The sequence below is a fragment of the Camelus dromedarius genome, chromosome X (assembly GCF_036321535.1).
Source record: "Camelus dromedarius isolate mCamDro1 chromosome X, mCamDro1.pat, whole genome shotgun sequence".
NCBI classification, from domain to species: Eukaryota; Metazoa; Chordata; class Mammalia; order Artiodactyla; family Camelidae; genus Camelus; species Camelus dromedarius.
The window spans coordinates 87,709,832-87,730,390 of NC_087472.1; positions in this window are offsets into that span (position 1 = coordinate 87,709,832).

Consider the following 20,559-nt stretch of genomic DNA (forward strand, 5'->3'; position numbering starts at 1 on the left):
TATAAAAACTCTAAGATCTAGTTACCTTGAAAACTACAGTTCAATTTTCTAAATTATTTAAAAATCTCCCAAAGGAAGAGTTTCAGTAGAATTTCAATGTCTTTCACAAAAATCTTTTGTTCCCCCACAGAGGTTCACTGGTTAACTCCTGATAAAGTACAAAAAAAGCATAGCTGAAGTTAGAGCGACTATGCTTTTTTAAAACAATGATAGATGTTAATGCACCAGCATTTTCAGAGATGACCAGTGACATAATAGTCACTACCTTACAGATATTTAAAGACATAGACACATTCCTCTTATTTAAGCTGTCCAAAATACATGTAGCAACAGCTTTATTGAAATAGAATTCACGTATCATAAAATTTCACCCTGTTAAAGTGTATAATTTGGTGGTTTTTACTATATTCACTTAGTTGCCCAACCATCACCACAGTCTAATTTCAAAACATTCACATCACCCCAGAAGGAAAGTCATACCTATTATCAATAACTTCCTACTCCCACCCCCAGCCCTTGGCACTGTGGTCATAAAGGGCCACAAACTGAGATTAAGCAAAAATAACCTACCTCCTTGCTCCAGGTAATGGTTTCTCCTAGAATATAAGACTAAATCAACTAAGTTAATACAAAACTTTTATACATTAAATATGCCCAATCTTAACAGTTTCCCACTTCACAAGATCAGCCTTAAAATCACCATGCCAGACTCTAAATTCCTATAAATAGTCTCTCCTGATTCTCCTGATCTGTGACATGACTAAAACTCCATCAAATTCTATAACAAGTCTAATAAACTTAGCTTTGCCTAATCTGCAGGTGTTCTCCTTACTGCAGTGAGTCTGATAGACTGAGCTTTGAATAATCAACAGATGTTTCTGGTGGAATCCTTTTCTTTTTTTTGGACTCTTGGAATCCACAGTTGGTAGTTCCCTTACTCTCCCAGTTGGGTTTCCTGGGCAAGAGTCAAAATGGCACCAGCTCGCTCTTACTTGTAAAACATGGAAAATACTCATACGTTCTTTCCCCTTGTCAAACTCTTCAAGTGTAGGCTGATTCCAGTATCCTCACGTTTTCTTTGCTTTGCCACGAAAGAGCTCACCTTCCTATCTGACCTGCCTTCACAGCTTCCTAGTAAGTAGTGATATTCCAGTCCACTGTCACTTGGCAACCTCAAGGGAATATATAGGAGAGTCTTGGCTCCCTTAAAACCCTTCTCTTTAAGCTTGAGGTGGAATCCAGCCATCCCTACCTTGGGATTGGTGAGGGGTAATGGATGATACCACAGCACGATAACAGTTTCCTCCAAAGAAATCTCACAAATCCATTCTTCAAAATCTGCTCAACTCTTTAATATTCCTACAGGGTTTTAAGATTTGAAAAATTGGCAAATTTCTTTTTTGAAAATTTTTATTTAGTTTGGCAACCACACTTTGGAATATATCTACTGTATTCTGGTGCCTCAGTCAAAACTCTCATTGTGACATTCAGCTATAGTCACACAGTAGTTCCTCCTTATCCTTGGGGGACACATTCCAAGACTTCTAGTGGATGCCTGAAACTATGGATAGTACTGAACTACATATATATATATATATATATATATATATATATATATATATATAAATGTTTTTATATAATATATATATAAATGTTTTTCCTATACCTTTAATATATATATAAATGTTTTTATATAATATACATGTTTTTCATATACCTATTATATATATATAAATGTTTTTATATTTTATATATATATATATATAGATGTTTTTCCTATACCTACTTATGTGACAAAGTTTAATATATAAATTAGGCACAGTAAGTGGTAACAACAAAAACTAAGAATAAAATAGAACAATTGTAACAATACAGTATAGTAAAAGTTATGTGAATGTGGTCTCTCTCTCTAAGTATCTTATTGAACAAATTTAATGCCTTTCCCATCTAAACTAAGCACTTATCATGCACTGTGGTCTTAACATTTGCAGTTTAAGGTGAGGCAGCAAAACAAGCACAAATTTCTTTTCCCTTCCCCACAATTTCAAGGATAGAAGCTTCGTTCTTACTGTAGATCTCAGCAAGTTCAGCACATAATATTTTTTCCTTTCCTTATTATGTCAAGAACTTTTACTTTTTCACTTACAGGAAGCACTTTATGGCTTCTCTTTGGCACATTCGAACTGCCAGCATCACTTCTCTTTTGCTTTGAGGCTGTTATTAAGTAAAACAAGGGTGACTTGAACACAAGCACTGTGATACCGGGACAGTCAATCTGATAACTGAGAAGGCTAGTGAAAGTGACTAATAGGTAGGATCCACTGGACAAAGGGATGATTCACATCCTGGGCTGGATGGAGCAGGACGGTGAGAGATATCAACAAGCTACTCAGAATGGCACACAACCTAAATTTTAGAAATTGTTTATTTATGGAATTTTCCATTTAATATTTTCAGACTGTGGTTGGCCACTGGTAACAAACTGCAGAGAGCAAAACCGTGAATAAGTGGGGACTATGGTATTTGTGGGTAAATGCACTTCATGATTATTTTACTGAGAAGCATTTGCTGTTAAAAATAAGTTTGAGGACCAATGACCCAGCCCAATGCTTCTCATGCTTTAATGTACATACAGAACAACCTTGGGATCTTCTTAAAATGCAGATTAACAGAGTCTGATTCAGCAGGTCTGCAGTGAGGACTGAGATTTTGCATCCCTAACAATCTCCCAAGAGATGCCAACACTGCTGGTCCTCAGACCACACTTGGCAAAGCAAGAATCCAGCCAGCCTCCCTGTCTCAGGATTTGGAACAGAATTGTGAATTCTCTGAGCCGGAAAATTAAAAACAGAACACCAACCAGAGTGCAATCACTCATCTTTGTCTTGTCCAGGCAAGAACCTGGGCTAAGTGTTGGGCAGACTGTGAACTCTGGTTAAAAGGGAAAGTGGTGCTGGAGATGGGACCAGAGGGTTTCTAAGGAGCCTGGCTGGAGATGTGAGACACAGTAGGGGTGAGAGAAGAATGGGTCAGAAGAGCAAGAGAAAATTATGGGAGGAAGAACACAGACAAGACCAATACAACCTGGCATTTCTGGCCCATGTTTCATTGGGCAGACACATTTCCAAATTGGAAAGAAACAGGTCCAGCCTGGGCACAACATACCAATTCTATTCTTTCCTGTTTATTTACCTACGCACTGCTGCTACACCACATTTGGGAAATTTTCTTTTGAGGAGTGTCCAAATTGATAGTAAAAGTATTGCATAAGTTGGAAAAACAGAACTATAAAAAAGTCCACCCACACAAAAATATATTTAGTTATCCTGTAAGTCTGCTGGAAGTAGAATAATTTCCAGTGTTTTCCCTGCCAAAAACTACTCACTTTTTTTTTTCTGTTTGTGTTGTTAATACAAAAAAATTTGAGGAGGGTGTGTGTGGGGGGTCAGTCATTTTCAGCAGTGTCTTTTCAAAGAGCAAAGATGATGCTGGTTAAATAAGAGGTATCCATGAGCAGGAATTTCCACTGCCTGATTTTTGTGTTCAGGAGGAAATGACCATGTCTGCCAAGATCTCTCACAAGCAACAGTGACAGTCAGAATATCTCACTTACATGCCATATTCCTCACTTGTAAATAAATGTATTGAGACATACTGTTTAAGTGAGGCACTCTGCAGGCACCACAATCATCAGTGGCTAACGAATCAGTGTTTCTGGTCCAAAGACGTACAAAAAAAAAAGAAAAGAAAAAGAAAACAAATTAAAAAAAAACCAGTATATTTTTAGTCTATTTACTGAACTAGAGGGAAAAAAATACTTTCACTTCTCAACTTTAAAAATATTTCACAATGGTTCTATTTATAAGAAGCTGTGGGTTATTTCAGAGGTAACTTACATCTTAAATGTTGAGAAATGAATTTAATTCCAGCTAAGCAACATATGTGATTGCCATAAAATGAAAATCTTTACAAATATATATATATATATATATATATATATATATATATATATATAGCAACCCAAGACTAGCATTTACTGTCTGAAATCTATGTCTTGGTTAACTTTTTTAAAAATAATTTTCCCAGTCATTATATTTATATGCTGCTATCCTCATTATCATTTCTGTCTCTTCTTTTGGGAACAGTATTATAAGTGGTTTTGTGATAGAAAAAATAAATGCAGATGAATCATGAAGATTCTTTAAATGAATCTTAAATCTTATTAAAATAGTTGAGTCATTTGTGTTTCCCTCCCACATGGGCAATAAAAGATTCATTTAATCTAAATCATTTTCACTTTCTCTACCAGCTTCTGGATTTTTTAAACCTGAAGAAAACTTCAGAGCATTTCCATCCAAGGGATTAAGAACTTATGCATCTGATGACCCTAGGTAGGAAGGATGAAATTCACATTCTCTTACATAATGGTTTTAGATTTCTTTATAATGAAACACAAAATGTTTAAGAGGAGAAAATACAATATGACGATATCCATTAAAGTAGCTAAAACCTTGAAATTGTATTTTTTTCATTTGCTGATTATAGGCTTTTTTCTCCCTCTACCTATCTACACTTCCCCGATGACCCATTCTTGTCACAAAATGTTCACACTTATTGATTAACTAAATAAATGATTATTGATTTTGTAATTTTCAGTATTTTCAAGAATTTTAATTATATTGATCTAAGGACAATCTTGGAAGGGACCCTTTTGGGATAGATGTGTGTGGCAAGTCAGTGAAACCAAGACAATAAATACGTTCACAGTGTACATCCACATAATGATCCTGGGTTATAAGAACAGTGGTGCTTAGTGCTATTTCAATTGAATATTTATTCATCTATGGGTATATAAGCCTTGGGCTATTCATACTTCTGAAGGAGAGAGTGTCAGATTCCTAGTTCCTATGTAGGTATTAATTCTTTAATGTTTCTGATGTAGAGTTAAGGAGACTGCCTTAGAAATTTGAAGTTTGGTCCTACTGTGTTAATATTCTGTATCTAGCTTAAGGATTGAGAACATTTGCAAAGTTAAATTGGACAATTACCAATAAAAACTTGGGTTTGTAAAAATGTATTACAGTAATACTGCCTTTTTAAAATGAAGTATAGTTGATTTACAATATTAGTTCCAGGTATACACAATAGTGATTCAGTATTTTTATAGATTACATTCCATTTAAAGTTATTATAACATATTGGCTATATTCACTGTGTTATATATTAAATCCTCGTATCTTATTTATTTTATACCTAGTAGTTTGTACCTCTTAATCCTCTTACCCTATTCTTGCTCCTCTTACCACCCTTCTCCTCATTGGTAACCACTGGTCTGTCCTCTGTACCTGTGAGTCTGTTTCTGTTTTGTCATGGTCATTTGTTTGTTTTATTTTTTAGATTTCACATATAAGTGAAAACATACAGTATTTGTCTTTTTCTGTCTGACTTACTTCACTAAGCAGAATACCTTCCAGGTCCATCCATGTTCTTGTAAATGGCAAAATTTCATTCTTTTTTTTAACAGCTGAGTAATATTCCTGTGTGTGTGTGTGTGTGTGTGTACACACCACATCATCTTTATCTATTCATATGTTGATGGGTTGTGTCCATATCTTGGCTATTGTAGATAACACTATGAATTAGTGTTTTCATTTTCTTTGTATATATACCCAGGAATGAAACTACTGTAGTCTTATTTTTAATTTTTTGAGGAACTTCCATATGGTTTTCCATAGTGGCTGTACCAATTTACATTCCTACCAACAGTGAACTAGGGTTCCCTTTTCGCCACATCCTTGACAATATTTATTATTTCTTGTGTTTTTGACAACAGTCATTCTGACAGGTATGAGGTGATTTCTCATCGTGGTTTTGATTTTCATTACCTTGAAGCTTAGGGATGTTGAGCATCTTTTCATGTGCCTGTTGGTCATCTGAAGGTCTTCTTTGAAAAATGTCTACTCAGGTCTTCTGCCCATTTTTCAATCAGGTTGTTTGATTCTTTTTCGATATTGACTTGTATAGGCTCCTTATATATTTTGGATATTAAGCTCTTAACAGCTACATCAGAAGATATTTGCAAATATCTTCTCCCATTCAGTAGGTTGTATTTTCATTCTGTTGATGGTTTCCTTTGCTGTGCAAAAGCTTCTGAGTTTTTGATTTATGGTTACCATGTAGTTCACTTATGTTGATGTATAACTATACTTACTTGTTTCAAACTGATAATCATTTAGGTTCCACTACATTCTAAAAGCTCTACATTTTTTACTCCCCCTCTACATTCTGTGTTTTTGATGTCATATTTTACATCTTCATGTCTATCTCTTAACTCTTTCTGATTTCTTTTTTTTTATTATTATAGTCAGTTACAATGTGTCAATTTCTGGCACACAGCATAATATCCCAGTTATGCACATGTATAAATGTATTCATTTTCATATTCTTTTTATCCCTTAACTCTTCATTGTAGTTATAGCTGATTCTACAATTTTTGTCTTTTAACCTTCATACCAGCTTATTTAAGAGATTGATCCATAGCCTTTACTCTATATTTGCCTTTAACAGCGGGATTTTTCCCTTCCTATAATTTCTTACTTCTTGTCGTAGACTTTCCTTTTTCACTTAAAGAAGACCCTTTAACAATTTTTGCAAGATCTGTTTAGTACTGAGGAACTCTTTTAGTTTTTTCTTTTTGGAGAAGCTCTTTACTTCTCCTGCAATTCTGAAAGATAACCTTGCTCATTTGAGTATCCTAAGTTTTAGAGGTTTTCTTTCAGCACTTTAAATATATCATGCCACTCCTTTCTGGGCTTCAAAGTTTCTACTGAAAAATCAGCAGATAGCCTTATGGGGGTTCCCTTGTATGTGAATCTTCGTTTTTCTCTTGGTACCTTTAGAATTACCTCTTTATCTTCAACTTTTGCCATTTTAATTATGACTTGGTATGGGTCTGTTTGAGCTCATCTTGTTTGGGACTCTGTGCTTCCTGTACCTAGATATCTGTTTCTTTCTTTAAGATTGGTATGTTTTCAGCCATAATTTTATCAAATACATTTTCCATTCCCTTTCCTCTCTCTTCTCCTTCTGAGAACCCTATAATGCATATATTAGTATACTTGATGTTGCCTCAGAGATCCCTTAAGATACTTTCATTTTTTTAAATTTGTTTTTCTCTTTGTTGTTTTGAGTGATTTCCATTATTCTACCTCCCAGATCACTTATGTGAGTAACACTGCCTTTTGATGCTTACACAATCAGAGAGAAACTATAAATGAATCTATGCAAAGGAAAGTGGTTTCCTGCCAATCTCTAAGACTAGTGATTGAATTGAATTGTCATGGTATGATAGTTGAAAATGAAGGCATCCACAAGAAATTTTCCTTATTCTGGTGTGCGTTCTTCCCAGGCCAACAAATGCAGTAGTGTCAGATTCCAAGAAGACAAGGCCTACACCATCCACAATGTGAAGATGAGTTCATTCTCACAAGTAGATACATCTCAATCTGTTCTCTGTCAAACAGCTAGGAGTATAAAGGAAAGCTGACTAATTGGGCTGATTTTGGTCCTAATTTGTCCTTGGGAGTCAGAGATTAGCTTAACTTTAGCAAGACAATGTATTATAAATGTTTGTCATGAGTTTCATCCTCTCATCATTCAATTTAATACAACAGAGTTAAAATTGGTATTGGTAAGGCAACAAAAGATAAATAATTGGGTAGGGCACTATATCTCAGATGGTAAATGAGCAATCCTGACTTAGGAATCTATATTTCTTTTGAAACTTGTCCTAATATTATTATTCTATGAACTGGAAGCTTTCTACCCGTGCAGGGATTACCCCAGGATGTTCTTCGTAGTTTCTGGCCCTGTAAGCCCTCTACTGTTTCTAAATGTTATTTACAGAAACAGTGTTAATTTCTGCCCTCGCACTTCACTCTATTGTGTGACGACTAAGTGCTCCTAATGCTTCTCCCACAATGCTGACCTTAATGGGTGGCTCAAATCTTCGAACTACTGAGGATTATCTATTTTCTGCACACATAGGTGACTCAAACTCCCTGACTCATGGTAAATAGCTTCCCATTTTATATACTGACTCATTGGAGAGAGTACACTGTTTTCTTTTTGAATACTAAGGTATTTCAAATGAGAGTAACTGCAACAATACAAATCTACAATGTTTGAATAATTTTACCTCAAGTGATAAACAATATTTATGGTGATGTCAAATTAATTTACAGAGGGAAAGTGATTTTCTGACTAGTTTAGGAGAAAGGTCAATTTTGGCAATGAATCATATTTATGAGAAGTAATAAAATGTTAACATCCTGGTATAGAATTCTAAATAAAATCCATCATAAGATATTTTTAAATGTATGTAGGTTTATTTATTTATTTATTTTGGTTTTGGAACAGAAGATAGGTGGGTGGAGATATGTAGGAGATGAGTAGCACAGAGAACACAGTTTATTATTCATTATGGTTCTGTGGAGAAAATTTACTAAAGGAGCTGGGATACAGCCAGCTGAAATAGGAACAATTCTTTGTGTTGAGGATCTAATGCTGCATGAGAATTCATATTCTGTACTTTCAAACACAGAATGAAATATCAACATCAGAGAAGGTCACCACTTAGGAGAGATTTGTGCTTAAGTAGCACTTTTCTTAGAAGGAACTTACTAATCTTTATTGATGAATGTATAACTTAGTTATTTAAACACCCACTGCTTTAATTTTTATTATAGCTACATAAGCTCTAGGCTATGTTAGAGAGATAGTTCTTCTAAGTTTCCAAGGTTGATTGCTAACTTATGATGACTGACCATCAAGAATACATTTTTAATTTCTTGATCCTTAGCACCAACCAAACATTGAGAGAGAATGGATCCACTCTACAACTGATGATTACCTGACTCTACTGTATTATCTCCCAATATCAAAAATGTTTTGAGACAAACATTTTAAATGGTTGAAACAATTATTTCTTTAAGTCTTGTAAGGAGAAACTCATATACACCTCATTTTTAACATAATTAGAGAACCAAATATCCAAAATATTGAGTCACTTGAGTGAGTGTGACATCAATGGCAAGTTTAGATAGGAAAATGGAAAATGAAAGGCTACATATGAGTGTTAACTGGGAAACCAGGGAGAATGAAGACTTTGAGGTAATTTTTAACACCAAAATCAGCCTCCTCCAATATTTAGATCAGAAAGAAATAAAAAATATTAGCTATATGTGATATAGTATATGACAGGACCCATAAAACGGCACAAACTAAGTCTTGTATCAACAAGATCTGGAGTGATTGGGAACATCAACAAGGTGAAGGAGGCCTCCTAGCCTTAAGGATGGGTAGATTTTAATAGAGAAATGATGAAGATTGAAGTCTATGTGAAGTAAATAACATAGGAACAGAAATGAATGCAGTGAGAACAATGCTTCATCATAGGATGGTGAATATTTGAGTCTAGATGGATCACAGGACTCCTGAATCACAGCAGCATGAGGAAATTCTCTTTTGGAGAATTCTGATGGTCAAGTGAAAGAATACGGCCACATTTTGTGTATATTTGATTAAAAAAAAAACAACGGACACTTTCATCGAGGTACTTCAGGAAGATAAACCTGAAAGTATAAAAAAATGAATTGGAAATAGGAGACTCTGGAGGCAAATGAGAAAAATACTGAAATATCTTCTGCATGAAATGATAAGGTTTGGGCTTTGATAGTGACAACAGCAAAGAAAAAAACAATATCACTGTGAAAGATCATGAGAAGGAAAAATTCACTAGGACTTAATGAACTGGTCTTGGGAAGGAAAAACCAAAAGTCAGAACAACAGAATTTCAGATAGTAGTGACTTGGAGATCAAAGTATTCTTAAAAGAGAAAAAGAAATTACAGAAAAGAACTTGGTTGCTTTTATATGAGACATATTGACTTTTACTCAGGGCAGTTCTGTCTATAAGACAACAAAGTGGCAATTCCAGTAGTAATTTTTTAAACAATTTTTAACATAAAGAACATGACTACTTGCTAATTTTAAGTATTTAAAACACAGGCATTATATTTTCTCTCTGTAATTTTATGATTTTTTTATCTTTCAAGATAAAAAAATAAATGAAGGCAATAAGTGTAAATGAGTGTGTTAAGAAATGACAGCTCAAAGAGGAATAAGTTAGCTTATTCCTAATTTGGAAAAATATTAGAATATATGAAAATAAGGGGAAGTTCCTTTGAGTACATGAAGATAAAAAGATGAAAGATGGCAGACAGAGAGGAAAGGATTGATTGGACAATATCATAAAGATGATGACATTTCAGGGAATCAGGAACACAAGTAGCTTTGACAGGAAAGTGGGAATCTTCCTCTTCTGGAATGAAGGGGAGGGCTGAAATTTACAAAGGCACTAGAGGTAATGAGGAGGGGAGGTAATCAGAAAGTGGATTTTCTAATTATATGGACTCAATCTTTCAACTATTTTGTAGATACAGTCATTTATTAAGAGTAAGGGATGCTGTGATTAAATTATTCCCTTGATGAGTGCTTGAAGAGTTTGAAATGGCTTCTATAGTCATTATAATAGAAATTTAACAAGAAGTATTTTTGTTGTTGCTGAGGAGCAGTGAAGGAGCACTTGGTGTTAGAAAACATTAATTTGTAGTGGATTTTCAAAGCAAAGGATCATAATTTTCTTCAGATCAACTCTTAACAGCAAAAGCTTGGTAAGTGGCAAGGCCGATCTCATGGTTCAGAGTTAGGTTTCTTTGTGAAAAAGAAAACAGGAGGACTGAGTGTTGACAACTGCTAGTTGGCCTTGTTGCTACCAGATAGACTACAGTAAATTCTTGCTTAACATAATTTCATTGAATGTCAACATTGGACAAGGATTCTCTCTGTGATGGTGACAAAAACAAGACAAAAACAATACTACTCTGATCGCGCTGCAAGAGAAATTTAAACAGCAACAACAAAGCCCCTGGGCAACCATGAAAATTACCAGTCATTCTCCCCTCCCTGTTAACATGAGTGATCACTACCTACTGCCCAGTGACAATTCTAGCCCTGCTCAGTTTCTTCTGCCACCTGAAAGAAAATGCTCCCACTCTCTGCAACTGCACTCCAAAACAGACATTCACTTCTTTAGAGCCTCCCTAAAATTGACTAGCATAAACTCAAATCCTAGAATAATCCTCAAACTCCTTCTTATTGGAATGTCCCACTGTTCCTCATGGTTTAGTCTCCCTTGTTGCAAAAATAAAGTTAACTTTGTTGACTATAGGCATTCTTGTTGGACGATATTAATGTAGGGCACGAAGGTTGGCATCTTCATCATTAGTACAACTAATCATATACATAAGCTGAGAGGGTACATGTGAAACCATAAAGGAGCTGATGGATTAAAAGATGTGGATAGAACTCAAAACAATGCTGAAGAATTAGTTTAGACTGTGAGACACTGTGGACGGGGGACATAAGGAGAGGGCAGATTCACTATGATGATGATAATTTGTACCAAGCACTTACTATGAATAGCTCTAAGCATAGTTTCTTGCAGTCAGTAGACTCTCCCCTGATTAAAGACTAATGTTTATTTTAAAGATGGAGAGCTCCATGTGAGTCTTTTGATTTCAACATGAATAGACCTTTGCACACCAATTCACATTCACAGAGCATGTTAGAAACACAAGGATGCTGTAGTGTTTCCTCTCTTTCTCCAATGACATGGTAGGGAAGAAAAGGGGGACTCCCTGGCCAAAGATGGAAGTTGAAAAAATCACTTCCCCCCGAGTCTTGCAAGGTAAAATAAATTAAATGAAATTCATTTATTTTGTCATCCAGATACTACCAACCACCAACTTGTTAATGAAGAATAAATGTCATTAAATACTCAATCTAGTTTAAACTTATTCTGATGAAACAATATTGAAGAGCATCTTTTAAAAATGCATATTATCAGATTTGGAATAAAATGTTTAATTTTTTGAAGAGCCTCCCTAAGAAGACTTCCCTGCTCCTCTCCCTAAGGTGATGTCAAGGTATGTGGACAGAAGGGTTTTAAGGATCTCCCTGACATGAAAGAAAGTCAAGGTCTTCAGGTGTGATGCTCTCTTTTTCTCTAGTCTCTTGCAATGAGATCCTTGTAAACATGAGTGTGGTTAACCTTGCTAACAGTATGGCTGTAGTCCTTTTATTTCCTTTCCTTCTTTGGTAATTATTATGGCTAGGACTACCAAAACTATGTTGAATAAAAGTGGTGAGAGTGGGCATCCTTGTTCTTGTTCCTGATCTTAGAGGGAATGCTTTCAGCTTTTCACCACTGAGGATGACGTTAGCTGTGGGTTTGTCATATATGGCCTTTATTATGTTGAGGTATGTTCCATCTATGTGCATTTCCTGCAGAGTTTTTATTATAAATGGATGTTGAACTTTATCAAAAAAGCTTTTTCTGCATCTATTGAGATGATCATATGGTTTTTGTTCTTCAATTTGTTAATGTGCTGTATCACATTGATTGATTTGCTGATATTGAAAAATCCTTGAATACCTGGGATAAATCCAACTTGATCATGGTGTATGATCCTTCTAATGTATCATTGGAGTCAGTTTGCTAGTATTTTGTTGAGGATTTTTGCGTCTATGTTCATCAGTGATATTGGCCTGTAATTTTCTTTTTTGTGATATCTTTGACTAGTTTTGGTATCAGGTGATGGTGGCCTCATAGAATGAGTTCAGAAGGTGAGGGACGGATAAATTTGGAATTTGGGATTAACAAATACACACTACTATATATAAGATAGATAAACAACAAGGACCTTCTGTGTAGCACAGGAAACTGTAGTCCATATCTTGTGATAACCTATAATGAAAAAGAATCTGAAAAGAATATGTATATATAACTGAATCACTTTGCTCTACCTGAAACATTGTAAATCAACTATACTTCAAAAAAAAAGATGGAAAAAAAAGAGAAAATACTTGCTAAAGACAATACTGGACTTGCAAGGCTGCCACCTGGTGTCATAATCCAATTTAGAATAGTATTAACCATTACCTAGGTCTTCTATAACCAGTCACAGTTACCACTCAGGAAGATGGGTGCTTAGGGAAAACTAAGTCAGTTGTAGTTTACAGAGGAAGTAAAAAATAAACTAACCTGTTAGTTCAGGAGAACTGATTGTAAAAAGAAATTGTGATAATGGTGTCCATTTGTGATAGCAAAACAGCAACCAGGAAGAGCACCAGGGTTTATGACATTGTGTATCTTGACACGTTACACAGGTCTGAGTGTTTGGAGTAAAGGTGGGGTTCTCTGATTTTTTCTGTTGCTGACGGGACATAGATGGATTTGATGGATAACTCTGAGAGACACAGCATTACACAAAAGTTTTACATTCCAGGAGATTTATTCTCTCTTTTAATGTCAATGAGCACAACCAATGGTGGTAATACATGTTTTATACGTGTATTTTGGATTTATTTTTTAAAAAATGCCTATTGTCATCTCAATTCATAATTCTATTTTTCCAATCTACAATCTGATTCACTTGCTCTATAATTCTCTATTATGACTATTCTAGAACTTTAATGAAAAGGCCAGGCATAAGATGTAAGCACCTCTTCCCTAATCAGAGCAGAGAAGTGAAGATTTTAATAAGTCTATTTAAAATGCTCTGGGATCTGTAATAAAAATGGTAACATAACACAAGATATACTACTAAACATATTTACCCACTAAAATATCCCCCAATGTTGTACAAATACTAAATCTTAACCAAAACTGGTTTATATTCTATGTTACTAAAATTCCATTTTTCCTACTTCATGAATGATTTCAAAGGCAATTTTCACCAGCATGTGACTGTAAAGTGCTGGTATTTTTAATCCTCTCTAAATACATTCAAAGTTTAAACACAGTGGGAAGTTTCTACTCTGTTGGAAATTTCATACAGCTGTGCTGAGCAAAAGACATTGAGTTGTCTTTCAAATTGGGCATATTAATGTAACTAAAGTGAATCAAATTCCATACTGTAGGACACCAACTTGATTTAAAAATTTGTAGTTCAAAGGTTAAAAATCACTCTTGTTTCAAATAAACCATTAAATTGCAGACTAACAAATAGGATAATCATCTTAATATCAGCTGAGGGATCAAGTTACATGCATTTGGAAATGACTGATTTATACATACATGCCACAGAGTAGCACTGATTTCACAAATGTGCTCCATTTTCACTAAATCTATTTACATGCAGATGCACAAAAGAACCTGCAAAATATTCACCATATTCTATGGTAGATACCTACTTAATAAAAATACTGTAAGTATTATAGTTTCCACAAATCTTGTGACTTCTCTAACTGGAGAAATATTTTGAGTCTTGCCTTGACTAATGGCAAGATTGTACTATGGAATGTTTTCAAGGTTTTACATTTCAAAGGTCAGGGAATACTGTTCCAGGCAGTAACTTCTAGGAAGCATGATATATAGGGGCAGGAGTCATAAAAGCCAGTCCTTTGATTCTCTCCAGTGATCTCGTGTGCCTACAGAAAAAACAAACCTTTCAATATTTGGAACCATGTCACGGATAAATTGGTCTTTTGATTTAACCCTACTCAACCAGAGAGATCACTCACTGGATAGAACAAGAAATAGTCTATGAGGTGCTGCTATTGACTGATGCATAAAGGCACTAAGACACACTGGACACTATGTTCCACTTTGCTGCATTAACTAAGGGAAGTAGAATAATTACAAATGTCCATAAGCCCTAACCAAGGTACCTGTTTCATAGAGAAACCTTAAAATTTTAGACTATCACTAGCAACAAACAGTGCAAGCTGTTATTAATTAATCTGAGCATAAAACATTGTTCCCTTAAGTATAAAGAAATAAAGACAGAATTCAGCAATGACGCATAACTTTGGAGACAGAAGACAATGACAAGTGGACATGGAGTTCCACACCATTATGTTGCATGCTGTGTGGTGAAGTCAATGTGTCGTTAGCTAAAGGCTCAGTGGACAGCACCTCACTAGAGTATGGGGGACCTATAGAGGGAAAGATAGTCATCTGAAAGAATCAACATGAAGAAGCAAGACATGTGGAATGCTTGAAAGTGTCCAAAAAACTCTTAGACACTTCTCCTAATAAAAAATGAAGTCTAATTCCCTTCCTCTTGAATATAGGCTGGACTTAGGGACTAGCGTTCAATTAATAGAATGTGGCTAGAATGATGCTGCATAACTTCTAAAGGCTAGGGCTGAAGAAGCAATATAGTTTCTTTCTGGCTCTCTCTCAAGATGTTTACTTTTGGAACTCAGGTCCAATCAATACCTTTGCCAAAGTCCCAGCATGCAGCCAGTCACCTGTCAGCCATGTGTGAGTAAAATTCTCAGATATGATTCCAATTTCTGTCACTGTACAACTGTATGAGAGACTAGAAGAAAGAACTGCTGAGCTGAGTATAGTCAACACAGAGAAAACATGAAAGTAATAAATGCCTAGTGTTTTACTTCATTAAGTGTGGAAGTGTTTTTAAGCAGCAGTAGACAACTTAAACAATGGGATATTTGCAAGGATAATGATCCTAAGAAGTGGTTTGTTAAGACATTTTTGTTGAGGTTTAGCATACTACCCTCATATTCTCCAGGGATTTAGGCAATTCTCGTATCTCCACCAGAGACACTGAAATGCAATTCATTTAAGACAACATGTAATTGCAAGTAACACTGACATGCTTCGTGTAATTCTTTCTTTAATGAAGTGAAGTGATTTGTATAGAATCCATGAAATGTGGAGCTAAATAGTTAAGAATTGTTCTGTTTGTGCCCAGCACTGTGTAAGAGAAAGTGTGACTTGACCAACCATCTGCAATGAGTATTCCAGACAACTTGCCAGGTATATTCTTGTGCGGAGATAGGGGATATCTATGTACACTAACCTGATGGAACTAACTACGTAATCACTTTCACTTAAGCTATATACTTATACCTCATATTGTCTCAGGAAATACTTGAGGAAGCTTAAAAGGATATATTCTTTGGAAAAGGCAACACACATTTAAAACGTGACACAAATTTAGCTCTAATTATTTTAAGATCCAAAATAAAATGTGAAATTTAGACAATTACATAATTCACAGGGTTTGTAACATTAAACAAAATAATTGCCCAGAAGTACTATTTCTAGCATGAAAAATGAAATAGAATTATGTTTCTTTCAGGGCAGGGTCATAAAAAGAAGTTATTATGTATTGTAAATGAACATCTTTACAATTACTACGTAGGCAAGTTCTGGAAGATTTCTTTTTCTTTCCGTTTTTCTCTTACCGTCTTACAGTTTAAATTAAGTAAATAATATTTTACTAAAAATAAGAAAACAATAGGAAGATATGTACTTTAAAAGATGAAAAATACTCCTTTATTTTTACCCCTATCCTTGCCATCCAATTTGAAATGTCAATTTCACCAAACAAGAAATTTTGGACTCTATTTAATTCCATGGATTTCTTTATTCCTGCAACAGCACCACACAGATTAGCAAGGTTATTTCTTAGACAGTCCTTCAGTAAGGCTGGTGGTAAAACATTTCCGTATGTGTGAGTAGCAGGGAGGGAGGCAATAAAATGTGATAAAGGTATCAGATTTCTGTTATGACAAATAATTCATTAAAAAATATCTTGAAAACTATAGGTACCACATGTCCTTCAAACAACATCACAAATGGAGTTTTTTTTTTTTTTTTTATCAACTGAACTAGTAACACATAATGAATGGTGGTGAGGATAATATTGTCTCGAATGTAGCTATTAAGTGTTCAACATTAGTCCAGGGTCACAGGTCTTATCAGTAACAATGTAAGGGTATAGATTTAACATTATTTTGTGTAACTGTACTATGGATTCATTTGGAATAAGGGGATACTCAGTCTCTCTAAGAGAGTTGAATGAGGCTAGGACATACTGACTTGAAGGGGGCAGGCTCCCTTCAATCGCCTGTTTGATTTGACTGTAATTTATACAGTATTGGGTGACTGAGGGTTCTGCCCCTTGGCTCCAGTCCCTTGGTGATTAGCATTACCTTCATTTGATTTTGCTCAATAAGTATGGTTCAGATAGTACTTTCCTACAGAGAATGAAGAAATAAGATCATCTGGTATGAGTATTCATGTCTGTTGGCAGTCTTCTTTCTCAATACAAATTAATTCATTGGCATTTTATTTATCAAACATTTTTCAATGTTTTCAAGGAATGTACTGTTTGCCTAGTACCTAATTACACTTTGCCAAAGTGAATAGAATCAAGTGATAAAAATATGTTGTACTGTGAATGACTTCATCCCTGAATATAATAAATATTAACTATATTTGGCCTTATTCTTGATGTGCTGGCTAAGGTTAAGAATGTTTTGCAAGATGGACAGACCAAGTTCTTCTGCTTTTCTGTAGTTTATAGTATACTGGGGAAAACAAATAATATATAAATAAACATGACAATTCCAGATGATGATGAACATTATGATGCTTTAAAACTGGGTTTTGACTTTGGGAAATGGCCTTTTGACTGGAAACTGTAAGACTAAAGACAAGAGAAACTGAATATGAATGCTGTAATCTAGTTTTGGTAAAGTTTCTCATGGGAGTATAGGTTAACAATTCTGAAGTTGCTACACATGTACACTGGGGCTAAACAAAGAAGTAAATGGAGAGCAGATGGTAGGAGTCAGGTTTCTCACTGTTGGAGCAGGAGGTTATAGATAAACAAGGAGGTAGAATAACCCTTTGATACTAGATTAGAGTTGGATACATTGGTATAAACTCATCTTTAGCTTAAAATTATGCAGATGGATAGATTAAAAAATTAGGTAAGTGTGTGTACATGGCTTAACATGCATATATATATTTTCTAACCTCTACAGCAACAGGCACATTCAGTGACCAGGTCATGATTTCTAATTCCATCCTCCAGTTAAAGGAACTGGGGCTTCTTGGAGAAAAGTTGGGGGAAAGAATATGCAAGATGAGCTTGGAGCATCCTATAGTACGACAAAGTAAGGAAGTATTCAAAAAACAAAAATGATGAAGGCATACCAAAGGGACTTAGGAGCCAATCTAAAAGATTTCTCATTGGCCAAAGCTGTAACAATTTGAGCAACAACAACAACAAAAATAGTAATGGATTATAACCCAAAATATTAAATAAATATCCATGAATTCATACAAAATGGTGTGCTCATAAATGCTTAATATGAATAAATAATTGAATAAATTAAAAAATGGGGGAGAGAGGACAAATAATGTATGTACATACTTCCCCCTCATGGAAGCAGAGCTTAACTCCCTACCCCTTTAGTGTGGACTGTATTTCACACCTTTCTTCCAAAGAGAACTGTGAGGGAAAGGGGTAGGGGAAGGAAGAGTAACTTAACAGTGGAGGAACCTGATAAACATGTCAGCTCAGCCAACTGACCAAGGTTAGTATCACTGGTGATAATTTATGTTGATAGCCCATACCCTTGATATATGAGAATGGCACTTCACTCCTGTGGTCTTCCTCCCTCAAACCCACAACCTCAGTCTAACCATAAGAAAAACTTCAGCTGCAAGACTGTTTACAAAATGCCTCACCAGTACTTCTCAAAACCGTCAAGGTCATGGACAATAAGGAAAATCTGAGAAACTATCGAAGACTAGAGGAAGCTAAGGAAACATGATGCCTAACCATAATGTTACATCCTGGCTGTGATCATGGAACAGAAAAAGACATTAGGTAAAAACTAGTGAAATCCAAATATAATGTGGAATTTAGTTAATAACAACATATTGATGTTGGCTTTTCTGTTGTTAAGAAAGGTATCACAGTAACGTAAGACGTTAATAGGGCAAACTGGATAGGGGATATAACAAACTCCTTGAACTGTCTTTGGAAATATTCTGTAAAGCTAAAACTATTCTTAATTTAACAATTTATTTAAATTTTTTTCAACTGGGTTTTGTGAAAATAGAGTGACTGAGAGGCAGAGCAAGTTGGTTATTTCAGTCTGGAGGTAGTTGGGGAAGGCTTTTCTAAAGTGGTATTTGAACCGAGATAGAGCAGGCATGCAAAGTTCTGGAGCAAGGGCATTCCTGAGACAGAATAGCAGGTACAAAAGCTTCAGGCAAAAATGAACTTGAAGTGTTTAAAGGAATAGCAAAAATATTTGTGTGGCTAAGAACATAGCATATGAGTAGAGAAACTGGTACAAGAAGAGAGCACAGAATAAAGCAAAGAAAAAATCAAAGGAGTAGAATATGTAGAACTTTGTAAGCCATATGTCCTTCTCTTATAATAAACAAGAAACTACCTCAACATGGGGCATGTGACATCCTTTTCTCTCCTAAATCTAGCACATTAACTCAAAAATATGTTTTTTTTTTCTTTTTTTAGTTAATTCAAAACTGAGGGGAAAAAACAGGCCCAATGGTGTTCTGGTAATGTTTAACAACTGATTCTCTAGAGGAAGATAAAGCCCAGACTATACTGTTGGCCAATTTCCTTGGTATGAATAGTCCCACCATGGCCAATTTCAAGCTGCCAATGTGATATTACCAAATGAGGCGTTAGGAAGAGATGTGTACACTGAGCTCTCAAGAGCTAGCATGGCTCCAGCACATCACTGCACAGAGAGCACTTAGGATCTCTTCTGAACAACACTCTCATCTAGCACAATTCTCAGTTGGCTATGATTCCACCTGTTCAATCACAAACACTTTTTTTCCCAACTTTTTCAGAAGGACATTATGAGAGACATTATTAAATGTCTTAAATTATAAGACAAACTTACACAGAAAAAGAAAGTTCAGTGGAACAGTCTTTCAACTTGTTCTTGGTGAACTAATTTTGGCTCCCCTCTCTCAAAAGCACTGATTCTCTGTCATAGTACCCACAATTCATCTCTGCCTGGATCATTTCCTAGGGTTTTCCTGGGTTTTGAAAACTTGTCCACCAATCTTATCTTGGACCAATTATAATCTCCACATTTTTGAAGATCAAAACATCTCTCTTCTTTCAAATAACATCACTTTCTTATCAATGATTGCTCAATGATTACTGGGAGAAATTTAGTAATTTATGGCAATGAATCCCCCATTTAGTTTAAGTAGCTGGTTGGAATCACCATCCTGACGTCCTGGTGTTTGGCCAGGCTGCCAAGATTGAAAAGCTCCTTCTATAATTGAACATCTCTTTCTTGGATGCAGGTGATAATAAGGGACAGTAACATAATGAAGCAGCTGCTCTGTGGCCTGCTGAGTCAAGAAAATGGAGGGAGCCAGAGCTGAAGGAATGACCTAAGGACATATAGAAAGGCAATGACCACAAGAATCCATTCTAGACAAGAAGCCGCAGTTCTTTGTGAGAACTCTCATGGCATGGACTTACAGTCATCATTATATTTCCCAATGTGTGGAGCAGGTTTTATGTGTCTAACAACAAAAATTATTGCAGACCATAATCCAATGGAGTGTAATACCCAAACATAAAGACTAGCATTTACTGGTAGTGTGGTCTCC